This window comes from Grus americana, chromosome 17 (assembly GCF_028858705.1).
Source record: "Grus americana isolate bGruAme1 chromosome 17, bGruAme1.mat, whole genome shotgun sequence".
Taxonomy (NCBI): Eukaryota; Metazoa; Chordata; class Aves; order Gruiformes; family Gruidae; genus Grus; species Grus americana.
Window position 1 is genome coordinate 6,193,004 of NC_072868.1, and position 17,915 is coordinate 6,210,918.

At 49.5% G+C, this 17,915-nt stretch overlaps 1 protein-coding gene across 8 annotated transcripts in view; it reads right to left on the reverse strand.

Annotated features, from left to right (window-relative positions):
- Positions 1 to 17,804, reverse strand: part of ZHX3 (zinc fingers and homeoboxes 3) — a 49,232-nt gene extending 31,428 nt beyond the window's left edge. For 3 of the 8 annotated variants that reach the window (XM_054845327.1, XM_054845319.1, XM_054845323.1), the window contains exons 1-2: positions 17,685 to 17,804; positions 48 to 158 (exon numbers count right to left, since the gene is read on the reverse strand). The gene's annotated coding sequence lies outside the window, so the exon portion shown is untranslated. Of the gene's footprint in view, positions 1 to 47; positions 233 to 15,529; positions 15,942 to 16,957; positions 17,353 to 17,684 lie in introns of those variants that run through there. The other 5 variants (XM_054845321.1, XM_054845320.1, XM_054845322.1 and 2 more) reach the window with 5 other exon arrangements.
- Positions 17,805 to 17,915: the final 111 nt, after the last annotated feature.

The following is a 17,915-nucleotide window of genomic DNA, read 5'->3' on the forward strand; positions in this document are numbered from 1 at the left end:
CACGGTCCGTATCGCACCCGGAGCCCGAGGTGGCAGCAGCGACCTACCTGCACGAGGGACCACGTCCTCAGCCCGCCGTTCTCCAGTTCCTCCTCCGCGCTCGTGAGCATCTTTAAAGTGCCTGTAGTCGCTTCAGCTGCGCCCCGCGGGATTCAGGGCTGGAAGAGAAGGCGTTACATCAGAAGTTACTGCTTCACCTCCGAAGGAGAAGGCAACCCTTGGTTAGTAAAGGCTAAAAGTAAAAATAAAACACTCATCGGGTTAAGGTGTCTCCCAGCTCGTGCTATCCACCCCGCCGTGCTCCCACAGTACATCCTCACTGAAGCATCCCAAAACACGCATCTTTGATTTTTATTTTTTTTTTTCCGCACTCAATTAGCAAAGACATCATTTATCAGAAGTTAATCGAGTTCACTGAATTAATCGCCGAGCACTCAACCGCGCTGGCTCTCAACCCGGTAAAAGTAAAAACCTCCCAGCTACGACGCGCTAGAGACCAGGGACGCTGCTCCCCGGCTCTCGGCCACTACTCGTGGGCTCGGTTCATTAACAGGACTGGAAACCTCAATGGCCGAGAACGTATTTAAAGAAGGAATCAGAGCACCCTGACCAACACTGCTGCAGCCTGCGGCTATATATAACCTGCAGCCTTGCTTGTAGCTGTGGGCTTCCTCTCTCCCCTCCATTTTCCTCTGCTGCCGTCCAGTCCTCGTTCCCTCATCCCTGGAGAAGTAGCAGCCCCATGTATTTCATAATTTCTAAACTTAACCGTCTAAAGGGATAACCAGCCAAGTGGATTTCTGGGATTAAGTTCAGACCGGGGGAGAAAACAGCGTACTGAAAAAACAAAGAGTCATCCTGGAAAAAGGTGAGCCAGAATTCATAATAAGGATGAAAAATAAGAAAATTATGTTGTGATTCCAGAATGAAGGAAAATTTATGCTCGTTTGCTGGTGCTGCCAGAGACAGGTTCTCCTCCCCCAGCAACACGTCCCCAGTGTCTCTGTGCTTCAGCCAGCTCCTGTCCCCTGATGTCCCCTGGCAAAGCCCCGCGGATCTGCCCCTCAGGTTGGATCCTGCTGACCACACGCTTTGCACACAACCAGTGAGTTTCTTTGATTAAAATAAATAAGTAAAGAAGTGGCATGGAGAGATTTCACCAAATAACCAGCACAGATGCCTTACAGCTTAGGAAGGTGCTCCCCTCCACAGTCCTGCAGACAAGAAGCTTCCACTCCAGCTGTAACCGCACAGACCGAACCCCAGCAGGAGTTAACAAAAAAAAAGAAAAAAAAAAGAAAAAGAAAGAAAAAAAAAAAAGGCAAAGGAATTGGACAAGTGTTGAGGGACATATAAAGGTTTTTCTTCGCTAAGCACTCAGGTGTCCCGACACTCCCTGCTGCAAGGCCCACGGGGACAAAGCTTCCCCCAGACCCACGGTACTGGTTGCTGTATGTTATTTGCTGTATATTATTTTCCCCGATTTAATTCATGGGATATGCAAAATGAGCACAAAACTGGGGGAAAATTCAGCCCCAAGTCTGGTAAATCACAAGAGTTCAGAGAACAAGAAAAAATGCTTGAAATGCCTGCTAGATGCCACAGCTTTTTCTTTTTTCCTTGCTTTTCTTTTTTTTTTTTTTTCTCCCCTAAAATGAAGGGAAGGCTGATTCTGAATAAATTGGGTTTCAACACACTTGGAAAGATCCCAGTGTTGAATGCCGGGACCTTGACATAACAGGTGACAACCTTTTCTATGCCAGAAAAAAGTTTAACATCTAATAAGAAACAAATATTAGACTGCTGATGGAGTGGGTTTTTATTCCAGTAATTTGTGTAAATGTCCTGTAACGACTTGCACAACACAACCATCTCCCAAACGAAGTGATAACAGCACGGCCCCTGCCATTCCTCCTCCGATAACGTTACCTCTCCCTTTATTACACGAGCTCTCTCCGCTACGGTAGGTTTAATATTATTCACACGCTTCTTGAGGGATTCAACATATGCCTAAGACTTCGCAAACAAGATTTCATGATCCTTGGAGTACCTAAATTAAGAAGAGTGACCTTGATCACAGCAGTCTGAGCGGCTTCGCGCTTCCTGAAATTAAAGGTGGTTTAAATAGAAACTTAAGCTGGAGGCAGAGAAAAATCTGAGTTTCCCAAAACCTTGTTCAGAAATATGAACCGAAAACCCTGCAAATTTGGCACCGTGAGCCACTGTTACCCTAGCAGCTCCTCCCTGAATTGCCTGAAGCTGATGCTTCGAGTAAAATGATACAGGAGAGAGCTGGGGCAAGGTGGCAGGGGTTGGGGCTTCCTCTGAGCAGCACGTTTATCACCGAAACGGGAACAGCAACAAGGACGATCGAGGAATGCTTTTTTCCTAAGTTCTTTCAAATATTAAATGCCAGGATCTGATAGCCACGATACACTCAGGTCCTTCCGCCTCAGGCATTCCCAGTGCCTGGCAGAGCCGCTGACCATCAGCATTAACATCCCACTGCCGTTCTTTGAGTCTTATGGTTTCCTCAGCCTTGGTTGAGAGGCTCAGAACCTGCAAACAGTTCAAGAACGGAGAATATATTCCCCAAATATCAGACTCAACACAGAGAATAAGTCATCCTCATGTACGTGGGGGTTTAAATCTGAACCACCTGGGACAGTGGGCTTGTGAAAAGGGAGGGAGAAGCGCAGCCTCCCAGCAGCATCCCTGTGCAGGGATCTGAGCACACACCGGGTCTATACATTTAAAAGTCAAAACCACTGCAAAGCCTCAAGAATAGAGATTTTTCTGTTTTCCTTTCACCTGGCAACCTCATCTCAGATTTTTTTTTTTTTTTAAACAGCTGTTAGCTCTCTTCTTGCTCTCTTTTGCATTTTATTTTTTTTGATGCAGCTGGAAAAGGAACAATGCTGTCCCAGAACAAAGCCTCTTTGCAGACCAGAGCCCGGTTCAACCTGATACTCGCACAAGCAGACAAGGCAGCCCCAAGCCCTGCCCTGGGCACGCTGCCCCGCCGGAGGTCGGGCTGTGGAAGAGCAAAATGATATGGAAAAAGACAAAAAGAACCGTGGGACCTTCTGCTCCAAAATCCAGGAACACGGCGTGGTTTCTTCACCATGCCACTCCGTGTCCCAACACCCACAGCAAAACAAGCCTCGTTCAACACATCTTCTGGTTCCCTTCAGTGAGCGTCGCAGCCCTGTTTACGACGTTACGATTTAGCAGCTCTCATAGATGGTCTTGAAGTTGATTAAAGGTGGTTGTTACATCCAGCAAAGAGCGAAAAGCTCATTCATACCTCGAGACCTGAGTTGCTTTATGTGGCTATGAAGAAAAAGAGGTGATGTGCAGTGATGCAGAGTTATGACCAAGGAAGAAGTAACTCTCTTACCTGGCCTGAGATTCTGCGTCTCATTTGCAAATCAACAGCACAGCCCTGTCCCTGCTCTTGTCTATAAGAGAGTTATATAAAAGTTTATAAAAAAGGTAAGTTGGTGTCAGATCGGCACCTGTGATAAGCCTCTTGGAGGAAAGAGCGTGCAGAGGACATGGCAGAACACAGTCCCGACCTGCAAAGGATGCGTGTGGAGCATCCTCAGGCGCACAGAACCTGCTCAGACAGCTTCGGCAGAGACCGTCCGGTCCTGCAGGCTCTGCTGCGGGTGGGACGCTGGCTTAAAAAGGTTCCCGTTCCCAAGGTACAATTAAAGGACTGACAAGTTACCATTTAGGATCTCTAAAGTGGCTGTTTCTATTTCTCCTGTATTTACACAGCGCTGGGAGCTTGTCTTTACCAACAGTTCTTTAAGGAGTAGCTATGCTAAAGGCAACATCGCTCACGCCCCCTCCCTTTCTCTTCCAACTGAAGTGAACCAGTGTCCTGGAAAGGCTGTATCAAGAGAGGCAAGTCATACAATTTAACGTCCACAACATTCAATTTTAGAATGAAAGAGCATAAAATATTTCTAGCCAACATCTGCTTTTGTAGAGAGGCATGCAAACTTACATTATCTTTAGTTACTTCATTCTTTTTAAGTGCCTGAAAATTTAAGCCCCAGAACATCATTTGTCATCTCTTGCTTATTTTAGACTGAAATCCACCCTTTCCAGCCTCACCACTCCATGCCAGTGCTGTGGGAGCACAGGAAAGCATCGAGACAACTCCCACTTGCAGGAGAATAAACTGCACCTTCATGGCACAAGACTGACCATCAGGAAATATTAGAAAGATATTTCCAAGCCATTTTCATCTTCCAACAACTCATGGTCCACAAGCTCTTCAGACCATCAAATCTGGTTGTTACTTTCAGTAAAAGTATTGCCTGATATTTAATCTGAACGTTTTTCTCTACAATTTTAGGACTGTGACCTCTTGTCCTGTCCACTGTGATCGCAGAAAACAAAGACCACCTTCCCTTTTAGGCACTTTTAGGCACCTGAAGATAATATTTCCTCCTTCCCTCTTGTCTTATCTAGAGCCAAACGACTCAGGCTTGTTCAGACCAGTGGTTTCTAGACCTCCAGTCAATGTCTTTATAACCCTCTGGACCTCCTCTCTCCTGCCAGAGCCAGAAGAGGACACCTTCCCCCATCATTCTGCCACTACACACCCACCTCCTCTGGGATGTTTATTTTTTTTAAGGAGAGATGACTTTTATGCCCAGTCTCCAACAATTTACAAGCAGATAGAGACATGGTCCAACTCATGTCTACCTAAGTCATTTTTTCCATTGCAAAGGGAAGGAATTATGGAATTATTCCCATTAAGTTAAAAAAAATCCTATTGCAAAGTTTTAGAAATTTTAAATCCTATTCAGGTCGGATTTAGAACAAGGGGTATATGCAGCACTGAGTGTTAAAAATTCAGCAAACGATAGTCAGCTTCTCACTCTAAGAAAAGGAAACAACAGAGCAGACTCCCCCTCCTCTCATTTTCATTTCACTGCCCGTAAGGATGCTCTGAGGACCACAGGGGACACAAATATCTAAATTTTACTGTCTATTATTTGAGAGCAGAAATCATCATTTTGTTACATGTTTTATACAAGGCCTGATCATCTGTGTGATTCTCCAGTCCGGCTGAAACAGAAGAGCACTAGTTTTCCTTTCATCCAAAAATCTCAAGCCTACAGCATCCCCCAGGACGTGGGAAGCTGCGGCTCCGTTCCTGCGCTGCCTGGAGGGTTTGGCATCGTTAGCTCCAGCTCCCGCTGTGAGCTGGGATATTCTGGGATGGGGAACTCTGAGAGTCCCCTGGGACCTGCTTTCCATGCTCAAAAACGTATCTAATCAGTCAATATGTTCAATAATGAATCTGAACAGTTCCTCTGCCCTTACCTCCAGCCTCTTTCAGCTGCAGTTACTGGTCCCATTCACAAATGGTTTGTGGGAGCAAAGGGACAACAAAAGCAAAAATAATTTTTTTCAACAAAAACCCAAAACAAAACCAAAAAAACCTTTGAGAAGAAATCCCCCTGAGCCCACTGGGATGGGCAGCACTGCCATTAACTCAGGTATAAAAAAGCCTGGGAGCCAGCAGTGACAATACTATTATAATACAAATTATTATCTCAGCTTGGCTAAGGGCAAAGGATCCTACGGGTTTTTTTGGTGCAGGACCTTGCAAACTCCACAGTTCGCAAAGAAAAAACACACTGACAGTTTTTACGCTGTCCGCAATATCTTATTAGGGTGATCTGTCATTTAAACTGTCAGCTTGAAGTCTAATCATTTTTAAAAAATGAATAAAATATTACATATTACATTCACAGGCTGCAACCACTGCCGAATTCCTCTGTCAATTTTTACGGGATTATAATCATATTCCTCTGTTAATGTTTTATTCTCTTGCTTCTGTGCCAAAGAGATGGGAAAGAGAGTAAACGGCTACCTAAGAACAGTGTATAATGATCCAAACCAAAACCAAAAACGGAACAAAGTGCCACGCTCTCCCTCCTTGCAGGGGGATGCTCAGCAAGAGCATCCTTAGGTGTTGGCTGTAACGCAGCAGCCAAAACACTTTCAGACACCAGTGTAATTTTAAAGCAGGTTTTCGCGTGAAAAATCCTTTTTTTTTTTTAAAGGAAATGCATTTTTAATTGCGAGGCAAATGTGTGGGAGGACAAACTTTGCATTTCTGCCATCGAGAAATACGTGGTTCTTGCAGAGACCAGAAAGTGCTCAGCTCAGCAGTGGGCACAAAGGGAAGGTCAGTGGGACCCAGAGCAGATGTAAGAGCTGAGCGCACCACGGCCCCCTCCCAGGGGCTATACGAGGGGGCCATACGTCCTCCCTTACATTTCCTGCTCAGAATCCCTACCGCCTTGTCTTCTCCTTAAACTCTCCTTCTGCTTGAGGTGGAACAGATGAACGGATCCATCTTCGGTCTTCCCGGCTTGCTCTTCCTACCACAAACGAGCCCTGTCTGAGCACCCGGCTCAGCCTGGGGACAGTTAGCCAAAATGCTTGTTTTGTGTTTCTTACTCAGAATCTAAATGTCTCCCCCCCCCGCCCCAAAATGCCTGGAGCACAACAGTGCTCGTTTGTACAAACAGGACAAAGTTGTCTAGAAATGGAAGCAAAACCTTATTTGCCCAAATTTTACAACATGAACGCAAGAAAAATGTTGGGCTTGGGGGCTGCCCCCACACACACACTTCAAGGCACTTTTTTTTTTCAGGACAGTGTTCCTTTATAAAAGCATTCTTCTGAAAGCGCTTCTCCCTGAAGCTCCCCCTCCAACAGCTACTGTTACAAATCTGCGATAAAAGATGTATTCAGCAGGGTTTGGCACACAAATAGCACCCAAACTGGCATTGCCAAAGCCTCACAATTTTATCACGAGCTTCAAAATATTTGGAGAAAGAAAAGATGCTCTTGCTGGGAGCATCGGCTAGGAGAGGCTTCAGCCCTTGGGGTCATGAGAACCTCAGATTTCATTGGGGTGGGGGGGAAATGGTGTCTAGGCACAATTCGGGAGAAAAACTCTGAAGCAGGAGTACGTGATTCAGATTTTCAAGGACTGATGGCCAAGCAGAAGGAACCTTTGGTGGCTCATTACTTGATTTGATCCAGCTTCAGGATTTTGCAGTGTCTCACTGGTGACTTCTGAATATTTTTGGGGGGGAACCATGCTACGAACTTCAGCCCCGGAAGCACCATCAGAACAAATGCTTTGCAAACACAGGGGACAGCAGCTGTCCCCGGTGCCACCAGCTCTTCAGCCAGTGCTCAACTACACACGTGGGACCGGAGCCACGGAGGTCCTGCGTGGCTGCAAGCACGGACTTTGGAGTTCGTGCTTGCCCAGGCAGGGTATGTGTCCATGACCTAGCCACTTAACCCTGCCAAAAAAAAACAGGAGGTCCTGCTCTGCTCTCCCTCACCCCCCACATCTCCCTATCCTCCCCCCCGCAGTCTCTCCTTATCTATCCCTTAGCACGTGCCAGACTTCTCCAAGAGCTTCTGCACCAGCAGAAAGCTGTCCGCTGTTATCCGTAACCATCAGATCTCTCACAAACTTCCAATTCAAGTTTGCAAGGGAAATAGAGATGGAAATAAGCCCCCACGCTGACTCCAGAGGCACGGTGAGGCAGGTCCAGCAGAGCCCGGGGGATGCGCAGGTCCTGATGGAGGAGGACAAGTCCCGGTGGCATGGACGGAGAGCTGAGCCCACAACAGAAGTGTGTAACACTTACAGGGTATCTTTGCAGGGACATATGCATGCACACCCAACGGCAAGCACAGCTCTTCTGTCCTGCTGCTCTTCCCTTCCGTGCCAGAAACAAACCACAGCCAAACCGGACCCGGCATCCACGACGCAAGGGAAAAAGAAACATCTCAGCAATGAATAGATTTCAGCTGGAATCTCCCAGGAGATGGTATTAAAATGAAGGGGAAAGAAATAAATAAACGGAGGAGAAAAGAATGAACTTGCCAGTATCAGCCATGCCAACTTCTAGAACAGTCAAGCCCCGAACCCCACGGCACCAGCTCCCAGTCTGGGATATTGGGAAATAACCAGGCTAACATGGGGTGGCGAGAGGAGGGCATCTCCCTGCACCAAGAATTCCCATTTTCCAGTTTTTCTCTGTAACTGCAAAGCTCTGGAGATCTTTTTTTTCTTTAAAAAGCCAAGATTTTCACTGAAGTCCCTGGTTCTGAGTGCTAGGCTTCAATCCAAGTGTCAGATGTCAGGAGATAGTGATGGGCTGCAGGAGCTGGCCACCAGCCAAACCCTTTTCCAACCAGCTCAGTTGGGGTCTGGATTCAGGAACCCACATCGATGCATTCGGGAAGTATTTCCCAAAATGCAGAGCTTAACCCCAAAACTGTATCATGCAGCAGCAAGCACAACTCTATAATACTCTATAAATACATCACTATGTACCACGCTCACCGGGTCCAGCTCTAAATCTGGTTCACCCATCAGTTGCAGAAAATATAAATATTCTCCCTAGTTTTCGGTGCAATATTCCCAAGCTGATCCAGAGAACCTATGGAGTCACTAAGCTATAATTAGAGGTTTATTACAAAAGGTGTTTGGGATGCCTGTCAGCACTGAAGGAGACTCTGTATTTAAGGTACCCGTAACACACGTAGCAGCAGTGGGCTGGTTTTTTGGCTTTCATAAAAAAAAAAAAAAAAAAAAAAAAAAAGAAGCCAACTTGTTTACTCACCTCAAGTGACTTTTCTTGGTCTCTGCTTTGAGAGAGTATTTTCAGCCTCTAACTTGATTAATGGCATTTTAAAAAGGCAAAAAGAAAAAGCCATCAGTGAGGTGGTTGAAAAGATATATTTTTATCCATAGCTCAATGTGATTACCAGCTAAATCTTGCTTTTCACAAAAAAAAAAAAAAAATTAATCAGCTGCAGGACATGCACATTCACTCATTCGTTATTGTAGGATTGTTGACATTAGCTTTTATTTTTAGAAAAACATGAAGTGTGGAGGGGAAATGAAACAATGCGATACTTCTTTGAGACCGTCTCTAACATTAAGAAAATGTGCAAAGAAAATACCGTAGCGATCCGCTCACATACCTTCCCACAGAGCGCCGGGCTTGAATTTATAAAATAATAAATATTGTTTCAAAGCACTTGGACTGGCCTAACTTTTTTTTTTTTTTTTTTTTAAATAACATCTGACAACGTCACCATATCCTGAGCCTTTGGGAGGGAGAGGACCCGAGAGCCACACACCAGGGATGCTCACTGGGACCTGGTCTCCCTCCTGGCTGTCACACCACGGGGTGACTCTGGGCACCTCTCGTCACCCATGCCAAAAACAGGGGGAGCACACCGGATCACCGGCTTCATGCCAGAGCGAGCATTGCATAGAACAGGCACTTCCAATTGCCCTAATCCTGCAAACACCTTCCTGAAAAGGTTGCTCCATCAAAGGCAGCGGGATTTCTCGCCTCTGCAGCACAGTGTGGTACGCTCATATGCAACGCTTGTAGGGCCAGGGCTTCAGCAGACCTTTCCCTGGATTTCTAAATAAAATATTTTTAGTCTACAAGCATCAAGCTGTATCGCAACTTAGCAAATGTTGCTGAAATTAAATTGAAACTGGAATGAAAAAGCATCTCTAAAGTGATGCTCTGGTTCAACACCTGGTAACAGCATCACCTGTGCTTTGCTCTTGGAAAATAAGTCCTGAGGTGAGGTGGCCACGGCCAGGAGATGACCAGGGCTGCTCGGGGGGGGGGGGGGGGGGGGGGGGGGCGGGGATCATTAGGACATAAAGTCATCTCTGCTAATACTGAATGTGAATTCAGGTGCGTAATGACACCAGCTGCCAGGTAGAGCTCGGCAGGGGGGCAGGGGTGACCTGTCCTGGGGCTGGCTGGACACGACACCATGGAGGTATCAAGGCAGAGAGAGGTTTTCTCCAACCACCCACCTTTGGGGCAGAACTGGCCAAAAAAAGCAGGGGAGGAAGGCAGGGCAGAAAACAGCCGCAGATCCCTGTGGTAAGAGGGTGCCCAGCTCCTGGATGCTCTGAAATTGCCCCTTCCCAAATGGTGATTTCCACCCGTTCCTTGAAAGCACAACAAAATGTTGGGGAGCTGGATGGATGCACGGGAACACGGGAACACTTCTCACCATTAACGGCCTCCAGTGGACTGACTTCTGCATCCTGCAGCAAAGCACCGCTGCAAGGGAATGCTTTCTGCTTCCAGTAGGCTATTTACTGTCGCACACCTACATAAACATACAGATATTTGACTTACAATTTCTATGCCCCGCCCGCAAAAGCAACTGAAATTGAGCTTCTCAGTTGCAAAATTAGCAATCCTTTGTGTCTGCGATTCAGTTTCAAGAACTTCCCGCATCTCTTTTTTTATAATTAGATGGAGAACAGCCGCACTGCACATACCATTTTTCACTACATTGAGCTTGAGGAAAATTTAAGACTTCTTCCCCACCCTGTCTTCTTTTTAATGGGAGATGTGATTATTGAAATTAATTCGGAAAATAGTCAGCATTCACCAATCAGATCAGCAGTTTGGGTTTTCTTCATCTCCTGGTTACATGCTAATTATTGCACTGGTGGGATTATTTCCCATTCACATTTGGAATTTACAGCACAGTAGGGAATTGATTAAATTAGAAGAAAAAGAAAATAAAAAAATAAATAAAATCAATGACATTTTAAATTCTCCATATTTTTTTTTTTATTTTCTTCTGTGTCTCATGCCTACAAGGACCTGACAAACTCAACCCCAGCAGAACAGATGCACAAGGCAGCGTTTCCGAGCAGTAGAAGGCAGAACAGCAATGACATCTCCGGAGCAGACGCTTTGGGAAGGCAAAGCAAGCCTTCCATGTTCATCACTATCTCTGCTGTTCACAGCATCCTCCACCGCCTCACACCACCCGTACCCTTCTCCACTTGGCCGACATTTGTGATTAAGAAGGCAAACAAGCCCTCCTAAATTAAGGCAGAGGGGGATCGGGGGCTTGCTGTGATCCAGACGTGCAGGTCGGCAAGAGGAGGATGCCAGCAAAGTCAGGAGAGCGCGGAGCAGCAAACGGAGCGCGGGGAAGGGCCAGGTCCAGGTGGACACGGCAACGACTACTCATCAGAGAGGGGTTTTGCACAATTAACCTCCAGTGCGCTGGCTCCAAGGGTGCCTCCTCCAAAGCACCTTCATTTCTACTGATTTTATAAGCACTACCGCGATTGCCAAATCTCCAACCTCCAGAAACGGCGCTGACGCGTGGCAGAGCACCATCACGTGGCTCAGCACCATCAACCCGGGCGGGGTGAGCAGGACAACGCCACGCCACTGAGACACAGCTATCAGCCGCGGAGGGAAAACAGCTAAAAGCGAAGGACCCGCAAACCTGCGGTGATTGCAACATCACCCTCGGTCTCCATCTTTCCTGTTTGTAAAGCAACATGAAAACGCCAGACACTGGAGCAGGGAGCGCAGGCTGCTGTTTCAAACATCCGCTGCACTTCACGGTACACGCAGGACCGGAGGAGCGGAGCCTAACAGGTGGATTATGGTCTTAACGAAATATTCACATTCATCTGCTCGTTCTGAGGCCAGACCACAAGTCTGCTTCCCCTCTGCTAGCGCAGCTGAGGGGTTTTGTGCCCGGATTTTTGGTTTTAAATTAGCTCTGCCTCTATAAAACAGAGACACTCCCCTTGTCTGAAATATTTTCTGACACGGAAACGATTCCTAGCAAAGAAAGAAAGAGCAGGATACGTTTCAGAAGAGCAGTCCGCTTTTACATCCTGCTTAACAAACCAAAGCGTAACACACAACAGGCTCGCATCACCTCCTGCGTGCACTTCTGGATGACTTGTCTCTAATGACCACCCTACAGCCAGGGACCCACGTAAGAGCCAATTAACCTTAATGCAAAGAGTAAACACACCCGCCTTGCCAGGGCTGTGAAAAAACGCACGTCAAGCAGCCCCACTGGTGTCACATCCGACCCACCAAGGTCTCCGGAGCCACCGCGAGCACCGTGCTCGAGGTGCTGGTTTAGAGGTGACCGCCTCTACAAGGTTGATCGGAGCCTGAAGGCACGACACAGGCTGCAAGAGAAGGGCCAGCACATCGGTTAGCACTGGAGGCTGAAATGGTCCTTCTGCTAGTGGTGCCCCAAGGCAGGACCTGGAGCCACCAGGAAGGTCTCCAGCCGCTGAAGCCTGCTCTCTGCACAGGCACAAGGAGCCAGCACTACCGTTGGATCCTCAACACAGAGATGCAAGACCTCAGTTCATTAAATATGCTACACATCAAAAAGCATCCCAGACACCTTCATCTCAAATGTCCTCTTACACAAAGTATACTACGAGTCCTCCAGCACACTACGGCAGACCCTTGGCTACTCCTATGCTGAGGAGACCTGGAGATGAAGAGCTACAGGATCAAGTATCCAAGAACTCAAGCCTAATTTTGGTCCTCTTAAACTAAACTCTTTATTTTTACCATTTGTAGAGCAGGCAAGAAGTTTCAACCCCTCTTTGAAGCCAAACAGATACTGACTGGTTCCTGATTTATCCGGGGAAGACAGAAGAACGAGCTCCACCAGACAGCAGGGCACAAGCTTTCGGCAGGAACCGCACCCTCCATCTGTGGGACAACCCAAACATTGGACTTACTTTCCAGAGGAACACCACCAACACCACGGCTGGGGCTGCAGGATGGGAAAGCGAACCACCAGTATAACCATTTTGTTCAGATTTGCTGTATTCTGGGAGTTTTTAAATTGATTTAGGCAGTTGACCCCACCACTGACCTGAACTCCTCCGAAGAACAAACAACATCCCCCCCCAGCTTTCTGATAAGCACCTGGATATAAAGAGAAAAAAAAAAAAAAAGTCATGGCTTCTGATTTACAGCACTGTAATTGTAGAGCACGAGTCCGTAGGAGATGCATGGACTTCCAGATGGGAAGAGAGACCAACAGGACCGATTACATACAATTATTAATGTGTGTCTCTCTATATCACTGGAAAAAACACTGAATATGCTTAAAAAAAAATACAAAGCAGGGAAAAATAAAATTACTACTCATCCAAGTATTTGTGCAATACTGGCATGACACCTTAGGGAAATAAATATTTGCTTGACCTATTTCCGTAAGAGAAGTTTTTATAAGTTTCATGAAAACTTTATTTATCAAAGCACAAGAGCAGCGCACGCACGAGCATCCTGCACGCCAAGCCGGGCTCTGGGTGCGACTAGCTCCCTTCCTATCCTTCTCACGGGAGCAAAGTGATCCACTTTGTACCTGTAGAACACAATGTCAGACTGAAAACAACCTCAAGACGCTTACTCAGGAGAAGAAGAGTTAAAATATACCGACATGTACAGCAGAGAGCTGCCTTGCCTCGCTGGAAACCCCTTGCAACTGATTCATCTGCCTCTTGCCCCGGTGAATTTTTAAGCGCTCGCTGTTTAAACCTGTCCCTCCCAAGTGATTCGTTAAGGACACGCTGCCGGCCAAACGCCAGGGCTCATTCCTCACCTTGTTCCTGACGCAGCCCTCTCAAGCATCTCTGTATTAAAAGAAAAAAGCCAAAAAGCTCTTCGCCTTCCCCTTGAGCAGCCCAGCAGGCAGGGAAGCCCCATCACCCAGACTGAATTTTCTGAGCATTACTGGGCAGGAGCATTTGGGTGGAGCTATACTGGAAACTTTTGCAACCTTAACATCATGCTATTTTATTCCTTTTTTTTTTTCTTTTTTTTTTTTTCTTTCTTCCCCAAGCAAGTGCTAAAACACATGGGGGGGCTGGCTGGAGCGGCGACGGCGCTCGCCTTCAGTAGGAAGAATGTTAGAAGAGCCATCACCTCAATTGAAGGCAGAGTTTAGAAGGCTCATACTCTGATTTTTCTATTTCTAAAAAAAAAGAAAAATAATAAAGTAGGAACAAGGAGTGGAGAGCACACAGATAAAAAGAGAGTTCAGTTCAACGTCCCCTCATCGTGCACGCAGAGATGAGCCGTGGCTGCCACGGCTGTGACTGCATCTGGTGACAACCCCACCGCCGCGGCTCTGCTCTGGTGCCATGTGTCATCACCAGCTCCTCTAACTCCACCACCGTCCTCATCCAGCCAGCGCTTATCGAGTGACTTCACTTCATGCAAACTCGCTCCATTTGCATTTTAAGCATTGTTATTTAGAACATTTGTCCAAAGAAAAAACAAACCAACAAAGAGGGGGAGAAGTACAAGACTTTTGTCTTTTTTTTTTTTTCCTTTATAATTAGAAACATCGCCCCTCTCCTACTCAACAAAGCAGAAAAGCCATCGCAGCTGCAACAGGGAGAGACGCTGCAGACCTGCACCGCAGCGCCCTGATATCAAGCACCGGCACGCAGCATCTTCTCCAAATTAGCCTCCGTAGCAGGACTAGACCCATTGCACCTAGAACAGGTGCCTAAGTTACAAACATAACCATCCCAGGCTCTGATTTAGTGAAGGCAAAGAGAAAGGCACCTCTGGGAGTGCTTCAGAGTCTGCACGGGGCAAATCATCCTTAGGACGATCAAGGCGGGGGGAACCTGGACCTGGCTCTGGGCTCCTGCTCCCCCAAGCAAATCCCCCTATTTCAGGGCCATGCCAGCTCCCTGCAAGAACAAGGGTGACAATAACTTATATTAATATCCAGCAAACCAAGGACCTCTCCATGGGACCAATCTCCCTCGTGCTTTTTTTATGTGCAAATCAGGTGGAAAAGACAGAAAGGAAAAAAAAAAAAAACAAAACCAAGAGATGGGGAGCAAGGCACCCGCTGCAGCAATGCGGGCAGCAACAAGCCAGCCCACATGGGTTTGCTCGCACAGGCTGGGGGGGAGCTGAGCAGGATGGGGGCATGGGGAGGCGGGGGGGAGACGTCTGCTCCCATCTTCTGCCTTTTGTTTGCACAGATTTCCACAGACCCTCAACTGTTTGTTTCCGCTCCCAACAGTTTTCTGGGGGAGCTAATGCCCTGTCTGCGCTCGGCAGGGAGCGGGCAGCCCGGTCCCTGGAGGGGATGAACACGAGCGGGTTTTCCAGGGCTCATCACTGCCCAGGATACAGCCCCGCACGAGGAGACAGCAAGCGATGCAACAGCCTCGCACGGCGCAGCGGGCTCCTCGCCCCCAGTAACCTGGAGAAGGCTCCTGGGGGACGGAGCCACGGCCGTACCCTGCAAACGGTGCTGCTCCGGACCCGTCCCACCGCACAAACAGGGAAAGGCTTGACAAGGGACGGACAGAGACCCACATCTCCGGGTTGGACTGTAAACCCAAGTTGTAGGTAATTCCAGGAGCTACGAGATAAGCTGCTTTTACATAGTAACACCATAGTAACCGAGTCGGATGATAAAGCTTGCATACACAAGGGCACCACGTTTTTGGAGGGGAGGAAGAGGAGGTCTAACTAGAAGGAAAACCTTCTCACGGAGCAAGGGGACACATTTGTATAAAGGAGAAGCGGAGCCACGCTGCCGTTTAAATCTCCCCCCGCCGACCATCCAGATGGCTCCTGCTACCAGCCCGGCTCACCTGCTCCAGGCGTCCCCGCTCCCGGCTGCCCGCGCTGCCTGCATTGGTCCTCGCGTCTCCCCGGCCAACGCCAGCAGCCCCCACGGGGCTGGTTTTGCTTGGCTTTGCAACAAGGATTTTATTGATAGAGATGTGCTCCTGCGAGTGACTTTGGGGCTTCAAGTTACTACGGCTTTCTTACAGTAGCAAGAATTGCGGAGGCAGAGCCCTGTGAGAAAAACCTATGCTAAACCCCAACCCGTCTATAATATAATTAACACAAGCTACAGATTAGGTTGTATCTGAAGCAGAACGCAATCCCACAGCCTCCTCTTTCCTACCCCCAAAGGTGGGTCAGGGCTCCAAAACTGTGTGGGCATTCGCGTTCAGCGAGTTACTGGGATAAATTAAGAGGAAACAATAAACAGACTGGAACAGTCTGCTCCCTCTTCTCAGCTATGCATCCTGAGTTGTAAAATACATCAAGGTCACAGACCCAACCTAGTTAACAGAACTGTTATCATTAAATTGCTGTTTTCTTCTACGGTAAATAAAATGCTTCTGATCTTCTAGGTTGCTTTTTTTTTTTCTTCCCCCTCATCTCTTAAAGAGAAATTAGTTTAGAATAAGCTGTTCCAGATAATGAAGTAAACTTCTGGCTTTCTATCCATGGAGAATCGTTCCTCAGGACACCGCGATCCTCGGCCGGGGACTGCAGCCAGGGTAGGTGGCCAGGGAGAAGAGCAGCGAAACCCTCCCTGCCGTGCGGGGTGGAGGGCAGAGCCCGTGGCTGGGCAGAGCCCGCTCCCTTGGGGGAGCAGAAATGGGAAAACACAGCTCAAGAAGGGCTTGGATAGAGGGTTTTTCTTCCAGGCACGGCAGTCGGCCTAATGAGACACACCACCTTCATCACCTACTTCTCCCCAACACCTACCTCTCCCCCATTTTCCATCTCATAACCAGACTAGAAGAGGACCCCTTGGAAAAACCTTATTGCTTGAGTTTTGAGGGCACAGACTAAGCACGCCCCGAAGAGAGTGCAGAGCTTAAAGCCCCGAGCACGAGCTGCGCAGTCACTTCCCCAGACACCCCAGCCGTCTGAGCAAACGCGATGCCCGAGGGGTGCGCACCCGCTCTCCGCCGAGGACCCGCATCCCCCCTACCGAAACGTCCCCGCTCCCCAAATCCGCCGCTCGGAGCGGAGAGGCCTCAGTCCGCTGGCACCTGGCCACAGGCCCGGCTGCCACCGCAGGAGCCCTGACAGGGGGCTGGCACGGCCGGGCAGGACTTTACCCCGGCGGCCCGAGGGTGTTAAACACTGTCCCCGGCCAGGCAAGGCAAGCACCGACCCAAATCAGGACGCAGCGATCCGGGGTTGAGTCCCAGCTCCGACACAGATTTCCTACACGGCCCTGGGCACGTCACTTAGCAGCGGCTCGGTTTCCCTACCTGTGCGAAGAGGGAGATGCCGGCTGCTCGCATCCCGGTCCGTCCCAAGGCCCGGCGTGTTAAACCCGGTGTCGTTGCAACAGCAGGAGCCACAAAAAACCCCACCCGTGACCAACCCTCCTAAAGCCCAACTGCGACACGAGTGGGGTCAGCTGCCCCACAGTCTCCGGAGCAAGCAGCCAGCGAAGGCTGGAAAAAAAAAAGACTTTTCTTCCTCTAAAGATCCAGACTAAAGAAAAAAGCCCAACCCAGACGGCCCCAAGGGAGAGGCAGCCGGGTCCCGGGCAGCCCCACGCAGCCGGGCGCTCACGCAGAGCTCCCACAGGCGGCCGGGCCGGCCGGGCGGCAGATTTTTAACTGGATTTATTTTAATTTAAATTGTAATTGCTGTCGAGCTGATCGCAGCAAAGGGCGGCGCAGCCCGCCGGCTCCCCGGCCCCGCGGCAGGGCTGGGCGGACCGGGGCGGGGGCGACGGGGGGGAGGGACACGCTTGTCCCGACCCCCGGGTGGGCGCCCGGCAAAGGGAGGGGGGCGTGGGAGCGGCCCGGTCCCGCCTGCCCGGGCCCCCCGCACCTGCCCGGGGTTGGCGGTCGGCGGGGGCAGGTCCCGCGGGACGGCGCGGGGGGGTGTATGGGGGGGGGGCACCGGGTGCGGGCGGGACCGCGGCGGCGAGGCGAGGCGAGGGGCTCGGAACCCTCCCCGCCGCGCCGGGCGCTCGGCACTCACCCGCGGCAGGTCCCCGGGCCGCCGTGGCGGCTCGGCTCGGCGCGGTCCGGCGGAGGCCCCGGCCCCGGCGGCGAGCGCGGGGCGGGCGGGGCGGGCGGCGCAGCGGGGCGGCCGGGCGGGCGCCGCCGAGCCCAGGCATCGGCGGGGGGCGGGGGGAGCGCGGGGCGGGCGGGCGCGACACACACCGGCATTAGCCAGGCTCCATCGCCTGGGCGCGGGGGGGGGGGGGAG